We start from the raw sequence: 25,204 nt of genomic DNA on the forward strand, positions 1-25,204 counted from the left end.
AATAAATAAATAACCTAGGAAAGTAATACTATGGTCAAGATTTTACATGGTTGCTGGAGGACCTGACTGGCGCAGTCAGAAGTATATGTAACTTGATCTCAGGGTCGTACACTCAAGCCCAACACTGGGTGTAGAGATAGATAGATAGATAGATAGATAGATAGATAGATAGATAGATAGATAGATAGATAGATAGATATAGATAGATATAGATAGATAGATAAATAAATAAACTTTAAAAAAAAAAAGATTTTAGAGGTGCCTCGGTGGCTCAATCAGTTAAGCGTCCAACTCTTGATTTCAGCTCAGATCATGATTCCAGGGTTGTGAGCCCCACATTGGGCTCCACGCTTGGCGGGGGATCTGCTTGAGATTCTCTCTCTCCCCCACTCTGCCCCTCCCCAACTTGTACTCTCCCCTCTCTAAAACAAAATCTTTAAAAAAATAAAAAAGATTTTATATGGTCGAACATTGAAATGCTTAAAAAATTTTAACACCAAGGTATTTAATCAAATACTAATAAATGATATATTAATAACACATAATCCTGGTCTATTATAAAGTCAGGAACCCTGAGAAATTCTCCACACCACTGTTAATCAAGTTCAAGTTCATGAAAATATTAAAAACTACATTTTCTTTCTAGAAACTATTTTATAATTCAGTTTTCAAAATTCAGTTAATTCTTGGTAAAGCTTTTCTGGTTGTTTTTTTTTTAAGATTTTATGTATTTATTTGACAGAGGGAGACACAGTGAGAGAGGGAACACAAGCAGGGGGAGTGGGAGAGGGAGAAGCAAGTTTCCTACCGAGCAGGGAGCTCAATGTGGGGCTCGATCCCAGGACCCTGGGATCATGACCTGAGCCGAAGGCAGACGCTTCACGACTGAGCCACCCAGGCGCCCCAAGCTTTTCTGTTTTTCATTTTAATTTATATTTTGTCTTCATTCTAGGAGAAACAGAGTTCAGGGTCAGATAATAAAGGTGATTAAAGTACCTTGTATAATTAACTTCGGAGGTAATGCTTAGAGTAAGGAAAAGGAGCCTAAACATCCTAAACTCATTCTGCCCTTTTCCATTTGTGGAAGATTTGGGGGCGTGGGGGAGGGCCACAAATTCTTTGCATGTCCTTTCACATCAAGAGGCAGTGTCCTTTTCCTCCCATTGCATCTAGGCTGGCTTTGTGACTGTTTTGCCTGACAGAATGTGGTGGAGTGACACTGTGTGACTTCCATGCCTAGGCCTCAAGAACCCTTGCAGCTTCTGCTGTTCTCTTGCAATTCTTTTGCTGCCACGTGAAGAAGCCCAACCAACAGCCATCATCGAAGCCAGCCACGTCAGATACGCCATCTTAGACTATTTGGCCCCAGTGGCACCATCAAATGATTGCAGCCACAAGAGCGACCCCCAGTGAGACCAGAATTACCTAGCTAGGCCTAGCCCAAACATGTGACTCACAGAACTGTGGGCAAATAAAATAATAATTGTTTTAAACCACTTAATTTTGGGGTAGTTTACTTCACAGCAGTAGATAACTGCAACACTGCTTCTATGCCATTTGAGGTGTTGTACCTTTGCCAGAAATGTTCCCAACCCCGTCTCCTAAAATGAGTTAAGCCCATCCTTTCAAAATAGCTCAATAGCTCTCTGCCCCACCCGCCATGAAGCCTTCTTTCATTTTGCATCCTCTTCTACCATTTACCACCAAGCACCCTAAACAGTAGCTGAATCAGGCCACCAACCCCTTTACTACTGTTTCTTCTACCTGGAATATCTGTCTTTCCCAAGAAAAACTCTACTTATAGTTTTCTTCTGTGAGGTATGCCCTAGGCAAAGGATTACTGGTATTTCCTCTGTACTTCAGTAGTAATAATAATAGCAACTAATATTATTGAGCATTTATTATGTAGCAGTCACTGTTCTAAGTACTATTTGTTAAACTTCAAGCAACCCTATGAAGTAGATACATGTGCAATCTTTGGCAAGTTACTTACTCAACATCTATGAAACTCATTTTTCTCAACTGTTAAATGGGAATGTAACAGTCCCCACAGTGCCTAGGATTAGGATTCAATGAGAGAATACTTGTAAAACTCTCAGCATAACACCTGGTATATACTCAGTGCCCAATAAGTGTTGGTAGTTATTACTACGATGATTTCTTTTCTTTTTTTTTTTTAAGAATTTATTTATTTATTTGACAGAGAGAGACCACAAGCAGGGGGAGCGGCAGGCAGAGGGAGAGAGAGAAGCAGTCTCCCTCTGAGCAGGGAGCCCGATGTGGCACTCGCTCCCAGAATCCTGAGATCATGACCTGAGCTGAAGGCAGATGCTTAGCCACCCAGGTGCCCCATACTGTGATTTATTTTTTTATTACTTACCTTCACCTAGCACAGAAGCTAGAACAGAATAAGCCTTCAGTGTTTTGGTATGTTTTAAGTTACTCCCAAGCAGTTACATTTCCTCTGTGACTCAGCCTAACCCAGAGCAACAACAGGTTAAGTGCTATGCAGTCTTCCTATATTTCACACACCCATTCCCTTGGTGACATACCAAACTCTGATTACCATGACCTCTACTGCATTCCTTAATCAGTATCTGAAAGACTAATGTGTTCATCTTGCAACGCTTGGCTATCCCATACTATCCTGAGAGGGGAAGATGCTGGAGCCAGCAGTAATCTGGATATGCAGATTAAAGCCCCCCGGGCATACTTCTACATAAACCGCAGCATGCTGCCTTTCTGAGCTCTATAGTTAGCCTACATTCTTTTATTTTTTGCATTTTCTTTTTTCAGTGCAAAAAGGTGTTTTTATTAAAGCACAGGGACAGGACCCATGGGTAGAAAGAGCTGCTCTTTTGTTCTAAAATTAGATATGCTTTTTTGGTATCACATTCCATTTTACAAAGGTCCAACCTCCTCCTCCTTCTGGGGCAGAATCACCCTAGGAATTTAAAAATATAAAGATACTAAGTTAAGCAGCTGCCTTCAGCTCAGGTCATGATCTCAGGGTCCTACGATCAAGCCCCGCATTGGGCTCTCTGCTCAGAGGGGAGTCTGCTTCTCCCTCTCCCTCTCCTGTGCTAGGAAACAATAAAATCTTAAAAAAAAAAAGAATGTTTAGGGACTGGTTAAATAAATAATAGTAACCCATTAAATGGGATACTATGAAGCAATTACAGAGAATAAGTAAACTCTCAATGTATTATTGAAGAAAAAGTAAGCTCTTCAATATATTGAAAAGTGACTAAAGCAAGGTACAGAACAGTTTGTATGTTTGTAAAGGTTTGTAAAGGTACCAGTTATTAAACAGAAAGAGATAACTATCTATGATAGATCTATATATCTGCTTATCAGGCATAAAGTATCTCTGATAGGATGCACAAGAAAGTCAGAGTATTGGCCTCTAGGGGGAGGGGAACTAGTTGAGAGGGCAAGTGTGGGAAGGAGATTATTATATACCAATAAATGCCAGTAGCTATTACCTTTCCTATTGCTATTTCTATTTCACTGCTGTCTCCCATCACCCAGAGCAGGACCTAGAACAGCTGTTTTTTAACTTATGAAACTATGTGACTATATAATTTATTTTAAAAATATATTCCTAGGGGTGCCTGGGTGGCTCAGTCGTTAAGCATCTGCCTTCGGCTCAGGCCATGATCCCAGGGTCCTGGGATCAAGCCCCGCATCATGCTCCCTGCTCAGCAGGAAGCCTGCTTTTCCCTCTCCCACTCCCCCTGCTTGTGCTCCTGCTCTCGCTATATCTCTGTCAAATAAATAAAATCTTAAAAAAAGAAAAAAAGAAAAAAATACATATATATTTCTAAATCCATCTACCTTCCTCCTTCCCAGCCTTCTCAAATTGACCTGATACAACTACTTGTTCCTATTTTGGTGTTTTTCCCTCTAGCTTTTTATTTTTTTAATGCATTTTTTTTACATTGTATATAACATTGTACTCATAACCATATTGCAACCTACTTTATTTAACATAAGCATTTTCATATTCTGTTTGTTATAGCCATTAAAAACAATTCATACAATTATAAATAATGTTTGCTGAATAGATGAATTACCCCAGGGAAATGTGATTTCTCTCTCCAAATTTCTATAGTGTTTCGATTTTAAAACTGATAGGGGCACTTATTACAGACTCATATATATTTATTTATTGCCAGCCTTGTTCTAGAGATGATGTAAGGTGGCTCTGCCTTATACTATAGTGTGAATTCTTCAAGAGAAAAGTAATATGATCTGCTCAGTCTAGCATTTGAGCTAGAAAGGTATGTAACAAGTATTTGCTGAATGAACACAATCTGCTTAGGGTAAAGAACAAAAGTTCTACCATTTCTACTTTTTAACCGAGGCACCTACGTGATTACAACATTGCATGAAGCTTGCTTATGTGGCTATGGAGCCATTTTCTCTGTGTCCTAATTCTCTACAAGTCCCACCACCCAAAGTACTGGGGACAACCTCAGCGTCCTTACAACCTAGAAGAGCCTGATAACAACACAGTATCTCTACCAATGTCACCTTGAACACTTCATATAGCTCAAAAAAACATTTTATGTAACAAGGCTAATAACATTATTTCAGCACTTAGTGCACAGTCATACTACTTTGATGATCTGATTAAACAAATTTATTTTTATATTTTATGTCAAGAACTATGTGTAAGTCCTTTACATAAACTATTTTATTGAATCTGGCTAAACCAGAATTCCATTTTATTTTTATTTTTAAAGATTTTATTTATTTATTTATTTGAGAGAAAGAGAGAGCATGAGAAAGCACGAGCAGGGGGAGGGACAGAAGGAGGATCAGACTCTCTGCTGAGCAGGGAGCCCAACGCGGGGCTCGATCCCAGGACCCTGAGATCATGACCTGAGCCCAAGGCAGACATTTAACCAACTGAGCCACCCAGGCACCCCTATTTTTATTTTTTTAAAAAAGATTTATTTTAGAAAGAAAAAGAGTACACATGGGTAGGGGGAGGGGCAGAGGAAAGTGGAAGAGAGAATCCTAAGCAGACACCCTGCTGAGTGAGGGAGCCCTACATGGGGCTCAATCTCACCACCCCCAGATCATGACCTAAGCAGAAACCAAGAGTCAGACAACCAAGTGAGCCACCCAGGCGCCCCAAGATTATTATTTTAAACATGTCGGTAGACTACCAAAGAGTTTGTTTAGTAGTAACTAACATAGCAGAAGATAACTGGGTTAGGAGTCAAAAAAATCCAGGATCCAGTCAGGCTCTACCAAGACTCAGAAGTGATACATGGTTAAATTATTCAATGGCTCTGGGCCTCTTCAAGTTTAAAACTAGAATAATTTCTACAGGTATTGACTTGGATATGTTAAAGTACTAGATACATGTACTGATTGTATAGCAGATAGATTCTGTAAAGCACCCACTAACTGCTTGGCAAATGGCAAGCACAGCATTTTAAAATATAAAAAATTTCAAACATTGGGGCACCTGGGTGGCTCAGTCAGGTAAGTGTCTGCCTCTGGCTCAGGTCATGATCCCAGGGTCCTAGAATCGAGCCCCACATCGGGCTCCCTGCTCAGAAGGGAACCTGCTTCTCCCTCTCTCTCTCTACTACTCCCCAGCTTGTAAATCTTTAAAAAAAATTCTCAAACATCACAAAAGTAAATAGAATTGTACCATAAACTTCCATATTAACCATCCCTAGATTCTTAAATTATCAAATTTGCCATACTTTCTTTCTCTATCCTCTTTCCTTTGCTGAAATATCTTAAAGTAAATCCCAGATATGTCATTTTACCTCTAAATTCATTTTTAAGTGGACACTATTTTAAATGTATTTTAAATGTTATATATATATTACTATATTTTAAATGTAACTATAATGCAATTATTATACCTAATTAAAAATAATTCATGGTATCTTATATTCAGTCCATAATCTAATTTCCCCAATTATCTCAAAAATATCTTTTAAAAATATTTATCTTTAAATATATGTGTGTATATATATATATATTTTTATCAAGGTATAATTGACACACTTTTTCAGGTGTACAATACAATGATTCAACATACTGCAAAATGATTAGAAGTCTACTTAACATCTGTCACCATACAGTTACCAAATTTCTTATGATGAGAACTTTTAAGACCGACTCTCTTAGAAACTTTCAAATATGCAACACAGTATTATTAACTATAGTTGCCATGCTGTACATTATACCCTATAACTTTTAACTGGAAGTTTGTACTTTTTGACTCCTTTTACCCATTTCATCCACCCCCACAACCCCTACCTCTGGCAACCACCAATCTGGTCTCTATCTATGAGGTTGGTTTTTGTGGTTTCTTTTAGATTCCATATAGAAGATCATACAGTATTTGTCTGATTTACTTCACTTAGCATAATCCCCTCAAGGTCCATCCACACACACACTTATACATATACACTACTTCTTTATCCATTCACTCCCTGATGGACATTTAGGTTGTTTTCATATCTTGGCCATTGTAAATAATGCTGCATATACCTTTTTTTTTTTTTTTTAAGATTTTATTCATTTGACAGAGAGAGATACAGTAAGAGAGGGAACACAAGCAAGGGGAGTGGGAGAGGGAGAAGCAGGCTTCCTGCTGAGCAGGAAGCCTGATGCGGGGCTCGATCCCAGGACTCTGGGATCATGACCTGAGCCAAAGGCAAATGCTTAACGACTGAGCCACCCAGGTGCGCCTGCGTGTATCTTTTTGAGTTAGTGTTTTCTTTGAATAAGTCCCCAGAAATGGAATTGCTGGATCATACAGTAGTTCTATTTTTATTTTTTTTTAAGATTTGAGAGAGAGAATCCTCAAGCAGACTCCCCTGCTGAGCATGGAGCCCTACATGGGGCTCTATCCCAGGACCCTGAGCAGACCACTCAACCAACTGAGCCACCCAGGTGCCTATTTTTATTTTTTTGAGGAATCTCCACAGTGGCTGTACCAATTAACATTCCCACCAGTAGTGCACAGGGCTCTTGTTTCTCCATATCCTAGCCAGAATTAGTTATATCTTGTCTTTTTGATAATAGCCATTCTAATAGGTGTTACAGCTCAGTGTGGTTTTGATTTGCATTTTTCTAATGATGAGTGATATTAAACATCTTTTCATGTACCTGTTGGGCATCTGTATGTCTTTGGAAAAATGTTCAGATCCTCCGCCCACTTTTTTTTCCAGATTGTTTATTTTGCTATCAAGTTGTAGGAGTTCTTTAAAAAATATATCCAGAATATATAAAGAGTTTATTTATTTGTCAGAGAGAGAGACAGTTCAAGCAGGGGGAGTGGCAGGCAGAGGGAGAAGCAGGCTCCCCACTGAGCAAGGAGCCCGATGTGGGACTTGATCCCAGGACGCTGGGATCATGACCTGAGCCAAAGACAGACGCTTAACAGAGTCCCCCAGGCATCCCTCTTTATATATTCTGGATATTAACCCTTTATCAGATATATGATTTGCAAATATTTTCTCCCATTCAGTAGGCTGCCTTTTCATTTTATTGATGGTTTCCTTTGCTGTACAGAAGCTTCTTAGTTTGATGTAGTCCTACTTGTTTATTTTTGCTTTTGTTACCTTTGCTTTTGGTGTCAAATCCAAAAAATCATTGCCAGAACTGACGTCAAAGAGCTTACCACCTATATTTTCTTCTAGAAGTTTTATTGTTTGAGCTCTTACATTCAGTCCTTAATCCATTTTGAATTAATTTTTGTGCATTTGCATGTCGCTGTCTGGTTTTCCAACAATAAAATATTTATCTTTAAACATTTATGTATGCATGTATGTATTTAAAGATTTTATTTTTAAGTAACCTCTACACCCAATATGGGGCTTGAACTCACAACCCTGAGATCAAGAGTTGTGTGTTCTACCAACTGAGCCAGCCAGGCACCCCTAAACATATATATATTTTTAAAGGTTTGAGAGAGAGATCGCGCACGCGCGCACACACACACACACGTGTACACACGCAAGCGATGGGGGTGGGGGGGTGGAGGGACAGAAGGAGATGGGGAGAGAGAATCACAAGCAGACTCCCCGCTGAGCACGGAGCCAGGAGCCAGATGGGGGGCTCAATCCCATGACCCCAAGATCATGACCAGAGCCAAAATCGAGTCAGATGCTTAACCAACTGAGTCACCCAGGCACTCCCCCAAATATATATATATGTGTGTGTGTGTATATATATATATATATATATTTTTTTTTTTTTTTTAAGATTTTATTTATTTGAGAGAGAGAGGACGTGAGCAAGAGGAAGAACAGAGGGAGAGAAAGCCAACTGAGCACCAAGCTTGAGGCACGGCTCGATCTCACACCCCAGAGATCATGACCTAAGCTGAAATCAAAAGCCCAATGCTCAAACGACTCAGCCACCCAGGCACCCCTAAACAAATATTTTGAAAATATCTTTTTACAAAAATATTGTTTAACTCAGAATCTGAACAAGTTCCACACATTTGGTTATGTCTCTTAAGTCTTTTATCTTACACAGCAGTACCCCATCCTTCCTTTTTTTCCTTTCTATTCCTTGATTTTGTTGCATAAACCAAGTGTGTTCCAAGTATGAGACATACTAAAACAAAACAAAACATTGTTCATTTAAAATTCAATTTTAACTAGTGTCCTGTTTTGTTTTGGCCTAATCTTGCAACCCTATATTAGAATCAAGTTCCACATTTCCACATTTCAGGCAAAAATACTTCACAGGTGCTACCATGTGCTTTAAAATACATCACCTGGGCGCCTGGGTGGCTCAGTCGTTACGTGTCTGCCTTCGGCTCAGGTCGTGATCCCAGGGTCCTGTGATCGAGCCCCGCATCAGGCTCCCTGCTCAGTGGAAAGCTTGCTTCTCCCTCTCCCATTCCCCCTGCTGTGTTCCCTCTCTCACTGTGTCTCTCTCTGTCAAATAAATAAATAAAATCTTTAAAATACATCACCCTAGGGGCGCCTGGGTGGCTCGGTCATTAAGGGTCTGCCTTCAGCTCAGGTCATGAACCCAGTGTCCTGGATTAAGCCCCGCATAGAGCTCCCTGCTCCGTGGGAAGCCTGCTTCTCCCTCTCCCACTCCCCCTGTTTGTGTTCCCTCTCTCGCTGTGTCTCTGTCAAATAAATAAAATCTTAAAAAAAAATTTTTTGGGGGGCGCCTGGGTGGCTCAGTCGTTAGGCGTCTGCTTTCAGCTCAGGTCATGATCCCAGGGTCCTGGGATCGAGCCCCGCATCGGGCTCCCTGCTCGGCAGGAAGCCTACTTCTCCCTCTCCCACTCCCCCTGCTTGTGTTCCCTCTCTCGCTGTCTCTCTCTCTGTCAAATAAATAAATAAAATCTTAAAAAGAAAAAAAAAATTTTTTTTTTCTTTAAAAAAAATAAAATACATCACCCTCACATCAGAATATATGCAAATGTCTGCTAGAATTGCAGCCTGATTCCTTCATTGTAAAGTTCTCTCATCAGCCATTAATCCAACGGTTTCATCCAGTGATGACTGCTACCTGCCTCAATTATTTCATGAAGGGCTGCAAAATGGTGATTTTCTGAATATATCATTATTGGTGGAATTTTCCTGTAAAGAAAAACTTTTTGTCAACAACTAGAGCTACTTGATTATCCAAAGTAGAGTTTGTACATGAATGCAGGAGTGGTATCTAATGAGTTCCTTTAGGATTTGGATTTTGCTTTTTTTGGGGGGAGTAGGGTGCTTTTTAAAAATTCACTATTAACTCAAGGTTTTGTTTTGTTTTGTTTTGTTTTGCTGTTTTTAAAATATATATTCTACGTGTTTCAATTAGCTTAGTCTTTGACAGCTTCATCTTTTATATTTCCTGACCAAAACCTAAAATGAGCTTTCCGCCAAGAAACACTCCTCTGTCTTAGAAGTAGCTGCCACTGTCCCACATCCAGCTAAAGATTATGCATTCCCAGCAAGTCTTAAGCACAGAGGGCCTGAGCATTAGGGAAAGGAGGAGATCAGGAATAGCTCTATACAGCCACAACTAATCCAGAATGGTCACTACTTACTTCATATTTGAGTTACTGGATATTCTCTCTAGGTCAATTTTCAACTTCAGTGTCAACTCCAATCAATTAGTTTTGGCTTCTGGAAGTATTTATTAAGAAGGATTTTGAGTATTTTTAACCATTAATAGAATACAGGATGAGAATTGGGGGAGAGGGTATTGTCAAATCATTTCCATTTTGTTTCTTGTGCTCCTCATATATTGGGAGTTAAAAATTTACCACTGACACCTTTGTCACACTGTGATAAAATGATGTAAATAGACTTCTACAACATAAAGGTGATAGGATACAATATCCACTAAGAAGCAAAACTATCAGACAAATAAATGGTATTAGATCAAAATTTTTAGTAAATTAAGTATTTCAAATATTTTAAGAAATTTGACCTCAAATGTCCTCTACCGCTACTAGTTCGTAACATTTCAGATAAACATGACAAATGGATAAAGGAAGAGTTAGAGGGGCGCCTGGGTGGCTCAGTCATTAAGTGTCTGCCTTCGGCTCAGGTCATGATCCCAGTGTCCTGGATTAAGCTCCGCATAAGGCTCCCTGCTCAGCGGGAAGCCTGCTTCTCCCTCTCCCACTCCCCCTGCTTGTGTTTCCTCTCTCACTGTGTCTCTCTCTGTCAAATAAATAAATAAAATCTTAAAAAAAAAAAAAAAAAAAGGGAAGAGTTAGAGATCAAGGCTGACGGCTGTTGATTTTGTTTAGTGTTTGAGCATCCCTACTACATTAACTACAGAGCAAAGTGGGTAAATAAATACATATTTATACAAATACACAAGTACATATCTGCGCTTTTTCCCCTCCTATACCCATGGTAAATAATCCAAATCTATTCAGTGTTTTTTCTTATTAAGCCCTTATTAAAAGTTGGAATCCCCTTTTTGGGGTGTGTGTACACAGTAGTGTACAATTCCATGAATTTTGACAGTTGTATATACCTGTGAAACGACCACCACAATTAGAATGTAGAACATTTTCATAACTTTCAAAAGATTCCTCATGCCTCTTTGCATTCTATTCTTTTCTCTGCCCCTGGCCCTGGGCAACCACTGATCTGCTTTCTGTCATTATTTATTAGTTTGCATTTTCTAGAATTTTATATAAATGGGATTATACAATATAGTCTCTTTTGTATCTGGCTTCTTTCATTTAACATAATGATTTTGAGATTTATCTGTGATACACATCTCACTCCCTCATCTTCCTTAGAAAGAGAAAAACTGGATGAATCAATGAGTGGCCCAAAGTAACATAGCTCTCAAGTAAGTTCTAAGATTGGAACTTAAGTCTTCTCATGGCCAGTCCCATGTTCCTTCCACTATTCCAGCTGCCTCCTTCACAAGTAGGGGCAAAGACAGCCACATTGCCATCCCCCTGCCACGACAGACCTACTATCTACGCTGCTCAGCGGTCCAGGAGCCTCCTGCATCTATGCTGCAGCAGGGAATGCCTCCCACCTGCCATCACCAAGAAAATTCCCTGCACATCAGTGAAATCCAAATGGGGCCAGATGGGCAGGGTTTTGTGTGTGTGTGTGTGTGTGTGGGGGTGTTAATATTTATTTATTTGAGAGAGAAGAGAGCGCATGCGAGCAGGGGTGGGGGGTGGGGGAAGAGGCAGAGGGAAAGGGAGAGAATCTCCAGCAAACTTCCCGCTGAGTGAGGAGCCTGACACAAGGGCTTGATCCCATGACCCTGAGGACCCTGAGATCATGACCTGAGCCAAAATCAAGAGTTGGATGCTCAACCGACTGAGCCGCCCAGGCGCTCTGATGGGCAGATTTTTATACATAGGGCCCACTCACATTCAATGCCACAAGTATGCAGAGTTCTCTTTTGTGACACCCAGAATCTGCTAGGTCTCAGCTGTCGCGTTAACAATCAGAAATTACTCTTGGAAGAAATCCAATTGGCAGAAATTCAAACTTTCTTATCCTGGTGTTAGAGAAAATCAACTGGAAGGAATATATGCAACTTTATACACAATTAAGGAAGTTTATTCACATTCCAGGATGTGGATAAGATCCAACTATTTCACATGCTCTCTCAAACTCTCCATTCATCTACCTAAAAAATGTAACTTTATCCATTTAAATTGCCTGAAACTGAACTTGGAATCAGATTAACTCTCAGTCATCTAGCTGTGTAAACTTGGGCAAAGTCAGTTTCTCTGAGTTTAATTTCCCCTCTCAAAGGATGCAGTAAGAAATTTATGTAAAACTAATTTGAAAACTGTAAAGTACTCCATAAGGATGGCGACATGCTCTCTTATTCAGCACTGATCACTGTGCCTGGCATGTAGGAAGTGCTGGCTTCCTGACTAGATACAAATAGATGCACCATATGAAGACTTTTAACATTGTTAAAAGATAGTTTCTATTATTTGGTGAAAAGTTGAATATATAACAGAATCAAAAAGTAAGGGACTAGAGATACTAAAGTAGATATACTTGCAAAATATACTAATAGCAATAGTATGTGTAGGCTTCTATTAACTTCAAACTATTTCATCAATGACAATTGTACAAGTACTTTTCTCTCTTTCATTGGCATAGTTAACATAAATGTCTGATTACATATATAATATGGAGATATTAGATGATGCTATATATTAAAAGACTAACACTTGATACAAATATAAGTCATGTGTATGTGTGGTCTTATTTGATTTTTCTTTTAATCAACTTTACTTACATATAATAAACTAGACCCACATCAGGAGTAGAGTTCTACGAGTTTTGACGAAATACAATCAAGACAGTCCCATCAGTCACTTCTAAAATTTCCTAATACACTCTTGGCTATCAATCCTCTCCTCTACCCTGGGCCCAAGGTAATCACTGACCTGCTTTCTGTCACTATAGATGAGTTATATTTTCTAGAATTTCACATTAAATAAAATCATATAGTGTCATTGTTATTTTAAATCCATGTAACATATAGAGAAAAGAGATTTTCAACTGTGTGATTTTTCTTTCTTAGGCCTTTGGAAAAAAGTTAAAATGATATCAGTTTTCATAACTTTTTTCACTGACCTAGATGACATCTGCTAATAAAGGAAGACATTTCTTAAATCAGTCTAATTTTTTTAAGTCAACCTGAGAAAAACAAGGAGTTGGTGAAACAAATACACATATAGTGTCAATGACTTGGAAAAAATATTCCTTATAAAACTTGTTTGAAGCAATCCCATGGGTAAATTGGATATCGATAGATAGATAGATAGATATTTTTTTAAAGATTTTATTTGAGGGGCACCTGGGTGGCTCAGTTGTTAAGCATCTGCCTTCGGCTCAGGTCATGATCTCAGGGTCCTGGGATCGAGCACCGCATCAGGCTCCCCGCTGAGTCGGGAGCCTGCTTTTCCCTCTCCCTGCTGCTCCCCCTACTTATGCTCACTCTCTGTCAAATAAATAAATAAAATCTTCAAAAAAAATATTTTATTTGAGAGAGAGCGCGAGCAGTGGGGAGGGGCAGGGGCAGAAGGAAAAGCAGACTCCCCGCTGAGCAGGGAGCCCCATGAGGGGCTCCATCCCAGAACCTTGGGATCACGACCTGAGCCAGAGGCAGCCGCTTAACCAACTGAGGCACCCAGGAGCCCTGGATATATTTGTTTAAATTTTTATTTGGGGGGGGCCAAGGGGCGTATGGACAGAGGGAAAGGGTGAGAGAGAATCCCAAGCAGGCTCTACACCCAGCACAAAACCCACAGCAGGGCTTGATCTCACGACCCATGAGATCATGACCTGACCTGAAATCAAGATCTCACGACCCCAGGATCACGACCTGAGCCAAAGCAGCCGCTTAACTGACTGAGCCACCCAGGCGCCCCAGTAAATAGGCTATTTTTGCTAAAAGAGTTCTGTCTTCTACGTCAAGGGGGAGACAACTGAGTAACTAACATGAACCCAGTGGCAGGTATTAGTATTTCAAAAAACCTGAAGAAAATATCAGAATCCACTGTTATCTTCACAATTCTATAAGCAGACTATTCAATACGTCTAATAAAAGTTTCTGATTGCTATAAAAAAGTAGAAAATCTAAACCTAAGGTCTATATATTCCTTGCTAATCAGAAAAACTGGGGGAAAATGGCCCAAGTTCAAAAGCACCCAAGTTATTTTTAGTTTCCCAAATTCATGTGACATCACATATACTTGAATTATCAAAGAGGGAATAGGAAAAAAGGGTCAATAAATCCCTCCAGGACATCATTAAATTCTAACAACTTTACTGAGATATAATTCACATACCATAAAACTCACCCATTTAAAGTGTACAATTCAATAGTTTTTAGTATATTCAGAATTGTGCAACCATCACCACAATCCAATTTTAGAACATTTTTATCACTCCAAAAGAAACTTCTACCATTAAACTTTAGATATTACATTAACATCTAAAAGGGAAAAGCTCTTCCCCTAAAGCTTTCACTTCTATAATTATCAAAACCAAAGTTAACCATGGAAGAAACTGAGAAAATGTACTGAAATTTTCTGTAGAAATTTGAGCTGCGGGGGTACCTGGCTGGCTCAGTAAGTAGAGCATACGACTCTCAATCTCAGGGTCGTGAGTTAAAGCCCAAGTTGGGCATGAAGTCTACTTTATAAAAAGATGCACATGCTGAACACTTAGACTCTTCAAGCAGAGAATGAAAATCTCAAGAGCTTTACTTGAATAAATTAGAAAGGCATAACAAACATGTTCTAAGTGGGTGTGATGGCTATAGTTTTTAAAAAGTAATTCAAGGGGTGCCTGGTTGGCTCAGTCAGTAGAGCATGTGACTCTTGATCTTGGGGTTGTAAGTTCAAGCCCCACGTTGGGTGTAGAGATTACTTTAAAAAACAAAAGGGGGGGTAGGGGCACCGGGGTGGCTCAATCGGTTAAGTGTCTGCATTTGGCTCAGGTTATGATCTTGGGGTCCTGGGATGGAGCCCCGTTCTCAGGCTCTCTGCTCAGCAGGGAGTCTGCTTCTCCCTCTCCCCTCGCCACCCCCTGCCCCCGCTCCTGCTCTCTCTCAAATTAAATATTTTAAAAAACTAAAAATAAATAAAAATTTAAAAAGAGTAATTCAATATTAGCTTAATAACGGACAAACCAAAACCATTTTATTCAGATGCTTAGGAACTGTATTCTTATTTTATTTATTTATTTTTAAAAAATTTTATTTGACAGAGAGGGCAAGAGAGTACAAGCAGGAGAAGTGGCAGAGGGAGAGGGAGAAGCAAGCTCCCTGGTAAGGGTGAGCAGGGAGCCCAAGGTGGGGCTCAATCCCAGGACCCTGGGATCATGACCTGAGCCGAAGGCAAACGCTTAACCGACTGAGTCACCCAGGCGCCCCTCCTTATATATCGTACATAAAATAAATTTGTCTGCTTAGAAAAAGAAAAAAAAGCCTGACTCACTTGTACATGGACTTCAGGGTATTAAATAATCTTTCTGTTATTCTGATAATGGTTAACTGATTCCTCTTTAAAGGGTATTTATTTATATTATAAAAAATACAGTGAAGAGGAAAGTAAATGTGGTTTTGGGTAGTTTTTATAGTAGCTGAAAACCTGCATGTGTTCATAATCTTTTTAAAAGAAAAATATTCAAATTGATTACAGAAAAATTCATGTTCCCAAATTAAAAAAAATTCTCTCCATTCAACAATAAAATTTCAAATTATTTATTTTCTAAAATATTTTATTTATTTATTTGAGAGAGTAAGAGAGTGAGAGAGAGCACGGGGGGTGGGGGAGGCAGAGGGCGAGGAAGAAGCAGTCTCCCTGCTGAGCAGGGAGCCACACACAGGACTCGATCCCACCACCGTGAAATCATGACTTGAGCCGAAGGCAGACACTCAACTGACTGAGCCACCCAGGCACCTCAAAATTTCAAATTATTTATGCTAAGCAACTCCTGAAACAACTAAGAGTTCATAAATGCCAGAATTATCCAGATCATTTGTGAGGAAATTAAAAAAACACAGCCACACAGTAGACAGAACTTAAATGTAACTAATCCTATACAGAACCTGACAAATAACAACTTACAAAGTTCTTTAAATGACCATTAAGTTTTGGGGCGCCTGGGTGGCTCAGTCAGTTGAGCGTCTGCCTTCAGCTCAGGTCATGATCCCAGGGTCCTGGGATCGAGTCCCACATCAGGCTCCCTGCTCAGCGGGGAGTCTGCTTCTCCCTCTCTGTTCTCTCTCTCATGTTCTCTCTCTCAAAAAAAAAAAATCTTTAAATGACCATTAAATTTTAAGTAAATATTTCTGTATGGAAAAGCTTTTTTTTTTTTTTTTTAAAGATTTTATGTATTTATTTGACAGAGAGAGACACAGTGAGAGAGGGAACACAAGCAGGGGGAGTGGGAGAGGGAGAAGCAGGCTTCCTGCCGAGCAGGGAGCCTGATGCGGGCCTCAATCCCAGGACTCTGGGATCGTGACCTGAGCCGAAGGCAGACACTTAACAACTGAGACACCCAGGCACCCCTGGAAAATCTTTTAAAAAGGCTCATTTAGCAAGATACATTTATGAAATGCGAAAGGATAATATCTCCTTCTAAATATGATTTTATTCTATTAGAGAAAAAGTTCTTAATGAAATGGCAGAGAACATATGGTTCTTGAGAAAAAGAAAAGAGAGGTGCAGTGAAGCAGGTTATCTTCACCAGGGGAAAAGAAGTGTGGAAGAACAGAACAGAAAAAATTAGAGAAGGCAGAGCTATGGAGAACTTTCAGAATCAAGAATCATGGGGCTAGGGGTGCCTGGGTGGCTCAGTCACTGGGCATCTGCCTTCGGCTCAGGTTGTGATCCCAGGGTCCTGGGATCAAGCCCCGCATCAGGCTCCCTGCTCAGCGGGTGGCCTGCTTCTCCCTCTCCCACTTCCCCTGCTTGTGTTCCCTCTCTGTCTCTCTGTCAAAAAATAAATTTAAAAATCTTAAAAAAAAAAAAATCATGGGGCTAAATCAGTAATACTGAAAAACAGTTTGACATTATCTTATGAAGTTGAGCCTTCATATATCACAGAAGTAAGCAACTCAATTCCTAGGTATACACCCCACAAAATGTTTGCACATGCTTTAGGAGGCACATACAAATATCTTCATAGCCGCACTCTTCACAAGAGCCAGAAGCTGAAGATAACCTGAATGTCTATTGGCTGGAGAATAAATAAATTTGGATATATACATATAATGGAATATTATACAATAGTGATAAAAGAACTACAGCTACATTCAGTAATTTATCAAATCTCAGAAACATCATGAGAAAAACAAATCCTAGAAAACTGTTTTTATTTATAAGGTTCAAAAGCAAGCACATCCAATGTATTATTTAGGCATCTAAACATAAAATGTAGAATAGTGGTTACCTCTGAGGAGAGAGCAGGGAAATGTGCAAGAGGAGAACATAGGGAGATCATATGCTACGTCCTGGATATTCATTTTGTATTATGCTTTATAACTTACATATATGTTTCACACTTATTCTTTGGTATGCACCACGTTGTATTTCTGTAAGATTTAAAAAAAAAAAAAAAAAAGAAAAGGAATTCTACAGCTAGCCAGGTCAATAGAAATCATCTAGTCAATAGCTGATCTAATCTAGAATATTTAGCGCATGAAAGATTCCTTCATACCTTGCAGTTTGGCTTACAGAGCGTTTAAATTTTTTTTTAGAATTAGTTGCACTATTTAAAAATCAAGAGCAATTAAAAATAATCCAGTTTCTACTTTTCTTGAAAATTAAAAGATAGTTACATTGGGCCTACAATAAGATAAGTCAACAGATGAAAACTGAGTTGTGTCTGCTCTCTTTATAAGACCATATACTACCCTATACACCATGGTCTCTCTGCTCCTGGTTCCTTTATGCCAACCAACTTTATTCATTTACATTAATTGGTTAGCCCTGGGGGCATTTGAGTTTGTGAGCCAGGATGTAGTCCAACACTTTCATTTTATGTGGTAACTAAAGCTCTGAATGATTAAGTGACTTGCCCAAGGTCACATAGCTTTGGTAGGCTAAACCTCCATGGCCTCTTCAAACATCTTCCTATTTTCCACTCTCTATATACTCAATTATGTATGTTTTAAACAAATATGCTGTTCTTGAAAGTAAGGGACTACATAGGAAGGTTAGCATGCATTAGAGCATATTACACTCTAATTATTATTATAGTAGTATGAAAACAAAAGGACTAAAATTGCTTTCTTTTTTTTTTTTTTTTTTTTTTAAGTAGGCTCCATGCCCAGCATGGAGCCCAACATGGGATTTGAACTCAGGACCCTGAGATCATGACCTGAGCTGAGATCAAGAGTTAGATGTCCAACTGACCGCATCACCCCAGTGCCCCAACTAAAATAGCTTGATTGCCAAGAAATATTTCTTCACCTGAGTTCCCCTAAATTGTGACAATGACTACTTTTAGAAATATATAAAACAACTTTACTGAGATCTAATTCACATAGCATACAACTCACCCACTTAAAGTGAATTCAGTGGCTTTTAGTATATGTTCACATCCTAAACCTCCAACCCATTCAGCTGTAGGACACATTAACAATGATCACTTTTTAGGGGATTGCTAACAAAGTCACTGGGGTCTACTATACCATTAGAAATGTATATAATACAAACCCAACATTCTCAATCAATTTTCATTAAAATGTTTCTGTACCCCATGTTAGGCATAAGGTCCCTAATAATAACATAAGTAATTCAGTATTATCATTGGAAGATTAAAAGGTGGATGATAGAGTATACTTTTCCCCCAACAAGGGAGTTAGTTATTTCAAACTCTAGGGATTATTCTATCTATAGACTAGTGATCTCAACAGAAGACAAGTGATACTAAACAACTGCTCAAAACAACAGCTGCAAAGGAATGAGAATATATGACACTTAATGGAATTCTTAGGGCTAGATGTGGACTTTGGGATACCAATCATGTGAGTTATACCCAAAAGCAGTTTTTGAGAGATTCTTTTTTCAGTGGAAAAAGAAAAGGTTCAAGTTTATGGTTAAGTAGTTAATACTTTGCAATTACTGCAATTCCTTTCAAAAGCCCCACTATGAGCTTATTAAATTTCTTAGTTTGGTAAAAAGCATGGAAGCAATCACCTAAAAATAAACATAAGAAAATTGTTGAACCCAGTTATCTGAAAACAATAATAAGTATTACTCTCTCTAAATACAGAGGCTTAATTTCAAAGAATTTCCAGGAATAGATGGTAACCAATGTTGGGTTTAAATTCAGTGCTTTAATTTTAAAATCCTGGTCTAATCCAACTGTAAATTGTCATTTGCAGATTTTTGCCATTTTGCAGTTATAAAATACTTTCAACAAAATATATCTTCATGCGTTTCATTGGAAAAATAACTATTATAATCAGTTTTTTTTTTTTAAGATTTTATTTTTAGGGGCATCTGGGTGGCTCACTCGGTTGAGTGGCTGACTCTTGTTTCCTGCTCTGGTCATGATCTCAGGGTCCTGGGATGGAGCCCTATGTGCGGCTCCACTTTCATCGGGAAGTCTGAGGATTCTCTCCCTCTCCCTCTGCCCCTCCCCCAAGCTCATGCACATGCGTGCACTCTCCTTCTAATCAATAAATAAATCTTAGGGGGAAAAAAAGATTTTATTTTTAAGTAATCTCTACACTGAACATGGGGCTCGAACTTACAACCCTGAGATCAAGAGTCACATGCTCCACTGACAGGCTCCAGACGGCCAGGCTCCCCTATTATAATTAGTTTTTATAAATTACTAAATTACTAAAATGATATAGATTCTTTTACTCAAAGTTACATCCCTTTGGGAACTGTGGCCACAATGGCACCAGCAATTATTTCTAAAGGATGATGCTGAAGGTTCAACATCCACAAATCAATCAATGATACACTACATAAATAAAAGAAAGGACAAGAACCGTATGATCCTTTCAGTAGATGGAGACAAACCACTGGACAAAGTACAGCATCCTTTCTTGATTAAAACTCTTCACAGTGTATGGATAGAGGGTACATACCTCAATATCATAAAAGCCATCTATGAAAAACTTACAGCGAATATCATTCTCAATGGGGAAAACCCGAGAGCTTTTCCCCTAAGGTCAGGAACACCGCAGGGATGTCCACTATCACCATTGCTGTTCAACATAGTACTAGAAGTCCTAGTCTCAGCAATCAGACAATAAAAAGAAATAAAAGGCATCCAAATTGGCAAAGAAGAAGTCAAACTCTCACTCGTTGCAGATGATATGATACTTTATGTGGAAAACCCAAAAGACTCCACCCCAAAACTGCTAGAACTCATACAGGAATTCAGTAAAGTGGCAGGATATAAAATCAATGCACAGAAATCAGTTGTATTTCTATACACAAACAACGAGACAGAAGAAAGAGAAATTAAGGAGTCGATCCCATTTACAACTGCACCCAAAACCATAAGATACCTAGGAATAAATCTAACCAAAGAGGCAAAGGATCTGTACTCAGAAAATTATAGAATACTCATGAAAGAAATTGAGGAAGACACAAAGAAATGGAAAAACATTCCACGCTCACAGATTGGAAGAACAAATATTGTTAAAATGTCTACGCTACCTAGAGAAATCTACACATTCAATGCAATCCCTATTAAAATACCATCAACTTTTTTCACAGAACTGGAACAAATAATCCTAAAATTTGTATGGAACCAGAAAAGACCCCAAATAGCCAGAGGAATGTATGATCCTCAGAGGACAGCCAGAGGAATGTTGAAAATAGCCAGAGGAATGTTGAAAAAGAAAACCAAAGCTGGTGGCATCACAATTCCGGACTTCCAAGTTCTATTACAAAGCTGTAATCGTTAAGACAGTATGGTACTGGCACAAAAACAGACTCACAGATCAATGGAACAGAATACAGAACCCAGAAATGGACCCTCAACTCTATGGCCAACTAATCTTCGACAAAGCTGGGAAGAATATCCAATGGAAAAAAAGACAGTGTCTTCAACAAATGGTGTTGGGAAAATTGGACAGCCACATGCAGAAAAATTAAACTGGACCATTTCCTTACACCATACACAAAAATAGACTCAAAATGGATGAAAGACCTAATTGTGAGACAGGAATCCATCAAAATCCTTGAGGAGAACATAGGCAGCAACCTCTTCGACCTTGGCCAAAGCAACTTCTTGCTAGACAGGTCTCGAAAGGCCAGCCAAAAATGAACTACTGGGACTTCATCAAGACAAAAAGCTTTTGCACAGCAAAGGAAACAGTCAACAAAACCAAAAGACAACCAACAGAATGGGGAAGAAGATGTGGGCAAATGACATATCAGATAAAGGGTTGGTATCCAAAATCCATAGAGAACTTATCAAACTCAACACCCAAGGAACAAATAATCCAATCAAGAAATGGGCAGAAGACATGAACAGACATTTCTGCAAAGAAGATATCCAAATGGCCAACAGACACATGAAAAAGTGCTCAATATCACTCAGCATCAGGGAAATACAAATCAAAACCACAATGAGATACCACCTCACACCAGTCAGAATGGCTAAAACTAACCACTCAGGAAACGAGAGCTGTTGGCAAGGATGCGGAGAAAGGGGAACCCTCCTACCCTGTTGGTGGGAATGCAAGCTGGTGCAGGCACTCTGGAAAACAGTATGGAGGTTCCTCAAAAAGTTGAAAATAGAGCTACCCTACAACCCAGCAATTGCACTGCTGGGTATTTACCCCAAAGATACAAATGTAGGGATCCAAAGGGGTACGTGCACCCCGATGTTTATAGCAGTAATGTCCACAATAGCCAAACTATGGCAGGAGCCCAGATGTCCACTGACAGATGAATGGATAAAGACAATGTGGTGTATATATACATTGGAATATTACGCAGCCATCAAAAAATGAAATCTTGCCATTTGCAAAGATGTGGATAGAACTAGAGGGTATTATGCTAAGCGAAATAAGTCAATCAGAGAAAGACAATTATCATATGATCTCACTGATATGCGGAATTTAAGAAACAAGGCAGAGGATCATAGGGGAAAAGAGGAAAAAATGAAACAAGACGAAACCAAAGAGGGAGACAAACCATAAGAGACTCTTAATCTTAGGAAACAAACTGAGGGTTGCTGGAGGGGAGGGGGGTAGGGGATGGGGCGTCTGGGTGACAGACATTGGGGAGGGTATGTGTTGTGGTGAGTGCTGGGTGTTGTGTAAGACTGATGAATCAGACCTGTACCCCTGAAACAATGAATACATTATATATTAAAAAAAAAAAAAAAAAAAAGCTCAAGTGGAGTCCAACTAAAAATTCTCTTAGTCTCAGGGTTGTGAGTTCAAACCCCACCTTGGGTGTAGAGATTACTTAAAAAAAAAAAAAATAAATAAATAAAATAAAATTTAGGGGCACCTGGGTGGCTCAGTTGTTAAGCGTCTGCCTTCGGCTGGGGTCATGATCCCGGGGTCCTGGGATCGAGCCCCGCATCGGGCTCCCTGCTCAGTGGGAAGCCTGCTTCTCCCTCTCCCACTCCCTCTGCTTGTGTTCCCTCTCTCTCTGTCAAATAAATAAATAAAATCTTTAAGAAAAAAAAAATTTTTTTTAATTAAGAAAAAAAAAGGAACGATGCTGAAAAAGCAAAGAAAATTCAAAGAATAATTCCATTCAGCAGGATCTAAATTATTATTTTTTTTAAAGATTTTATTTATTTATTTGACAGAGAGAGAGATAGCGAGAGCAGGAACACAAGCAGGGGGAGTGGGAGAGGGAGAAGCAGGCTTCCCGCCGAACAGGGAGCCCGATGTGGGACTCGATCCCAGGACCCTGGGATCATGACCTGAGCCGAAGGCAGACGCTTAATGACTGAGCCACCCAGACGCCCTCAGCAGGATCTAAATTATTAATATGTAATTAATTGTGCTACCTGATTAATCTTCCAAGACTTGTGATACAAGGCAATTATCATCTCCCTTTTTAAAAATCAAGAAACCAAGGCATAGATAATTAAAAACAATTATATGAGGGGTGCCTGGGTGGCTCAGTTGGTTAAGCGTCTGCCTTGGGCTCAGGTCATGACCTCAGGGTCCTGGGATCCAGCCCGGAGTCTGCCTCCCTGCTCAGCAGGGAGTCTGCTTCTCCCTCCTCAGCAGGGAGTCTGCTTCTCCCTCTGCCTGTAGCCCTCTACCACTTGTGCTCTTTCTCTCTCTCAAATAAATAAAATCTTTAAAAACAAAAAAACCAACTATATGAATTTGGTATGTTGGCTATGTGATTCCATGCCACTAGTTTTAACCAATCTCAACACAAGCAGGTAACTAACTTAAAAGACTGCTCCTCAGGGTGCCTGGGTGGCTTAGTCAGTTAAGCGGCTGCCTTGGGCTCAGGTCATGATCCCAGGGTCCTGGAATCGAGCCCTCGTGTTGGGCTCCCTGCTCAGTGGGGAGCCTGCTTCTCCAGCTCCCGCTCCCTCTGCTTATAGGCTCTTTCTCTCTCTGTTAAATAAATTTTAAAAATCTTAAAAAAAAAAAAAAAAAAAAGACTGCTCCTCATTGCTGGTGAAACCTCAACTAGAGTCTTTCTGGCCTGAATATTGTACAGTATTATTAGTTGGATGCTCCTAGGATTCCAGTGTAACTTTAGTTCACCTCACAATAAAACTGACAATCTTATAGACGTCTTGCAGCAAAAACAAGCTGGGATCATTATCAAAATGTTTCCATGTTTAAGCATCTAAACTACCTGTCAGTAACCAAACTCATGACCTCCCCACAAAACCGCCCCTCCACCTTTCTTTTCCGTGGTAGGGGCGTGGGGGTGGGTAAGTGACAATATCACCCACCAGTGACTCAGAGCTAAACTGGGAAGCATCCTAGATTCCTTTCCTCTACTTTAATCCCAAATCTAATCAACAGGTTCAGTCAATTTAATAACAAATATTTGTCAAATTTCCCCTCTCTATTCTCATTCCAACCACCACAGCCTTGGTGGTTTCAGTCCCAGTATCTTTCACCTAGATAATTACATGTCTCTTAACTGCTCTTTCTGCCTGCCTCCGGTTTTGCCCCCTCCAAACCATCTTCCACACTATAGTTGACCATTCTTTAGAAAGCATAGTTATGACTATGCTGCTTCCCTTTACCTAAAACCCTTCAGTGTCATACTGTCATCTATCTAAAGGGCAAAGTCCAAGCTCCTTAGCACATCCTACAAAGCCTCCTATGGTCTACCCCCTTCCTCTTCCCAGTTTAGTCAACTTCTTAGACTGTTTTCTCTGTGCATTTATTCACATTGCACTTTTAAATGGTCTCTTCCCACTCTCATCAAACCTCATTTTACTTGCCTACTTCTTACCCAATGATTAAAGCATAAATGAGGTCTTTTCTGATCTCCCCGTATGTGGCTGGAAGTCCCGTATGTGTTCATATCATACCTTTTGCACGTCTCTAGCATTGCAGTTACATTCTGTAATAATTATCTATGAGGATGTCTATTTCCTCCACTAGAATATGATTTCCTTGTGGTAAAGGAATGTGTCTTATTCATCTTTTTTATCCCCATTTTTTTTTTTTAAGATTTTATTTATTTGAGAGAGAGAGAGTGTGTGAGAGAGAGAACACGAGCAGGGCGGAGGGGCAGAGGGAGAAGCAGACTCCCCGCCGAGCAGGGAGCCCAATGCAGCACTCGATCCCAGATGACGACCTGAGCTGAAGGCAGACACTTAACCAACTGAGCCATTTAACCAACTGAGCCACCCAGGTACCCTTATCCCCAGTTTCTAAAACAGTGTCTGGAAAAAAGTAACATTCAATAATTATTTAATGAATAAATGAATAAATATCCCTACACTATTTTTAAAACTATACAAAAGCATTTGATACCATTTACAGTCATAGGTGGTAGAAACTTTTGTATCAGGATAATTTGCTCAGGAAAACTCAGAGTTGGTGCCCTGACTCACTGCTCCTTTGGCAATAAAATGAAACAAGATTGTATTACTCAAGTGAATTGCTATGAACATAGCTATGGTCACAGTTCCAACAAGAACCTTTGATCCAGTGACTCAAGAAATCAATTTTGAGGGCCTTTTATGAACTAAGCCCTGTTCTAGACATAAGAGGATACAGCAGTGAAGAAAACAGATAAGGTCACTGCCCTCAAGGTCTA

At 39.6% G+C, this 25,204-nt stretch overlaps 1 protein-coding gene across 2 annotated transcripts in view; it reads right to left on the reverse strand.

Annotated features, from left to right (window-relative positions):
* Positions 1-25,204, reverse strand: part of KIF24 (kinesin family member 24) — an 84,526-nt gene that overhangs the window by 53,410 nt on the left and 5,912 nt on the right. The gene's annotated exons all lie outside the window — the stretch shown is intronic.

Source organism: Halichoerus grypus, chromosome 14 (assembly GCF_964656455.1).
Source record: "Halichoerus grypus chromosome 14, mHalGry1.hap1.1, whole genome shotgun sequence".
NCBI lineage: Eukaryota > Metazoa > Chordata > Mammalia > Carnivora > Phocidae > Halichoerus > Halichoerus grypus.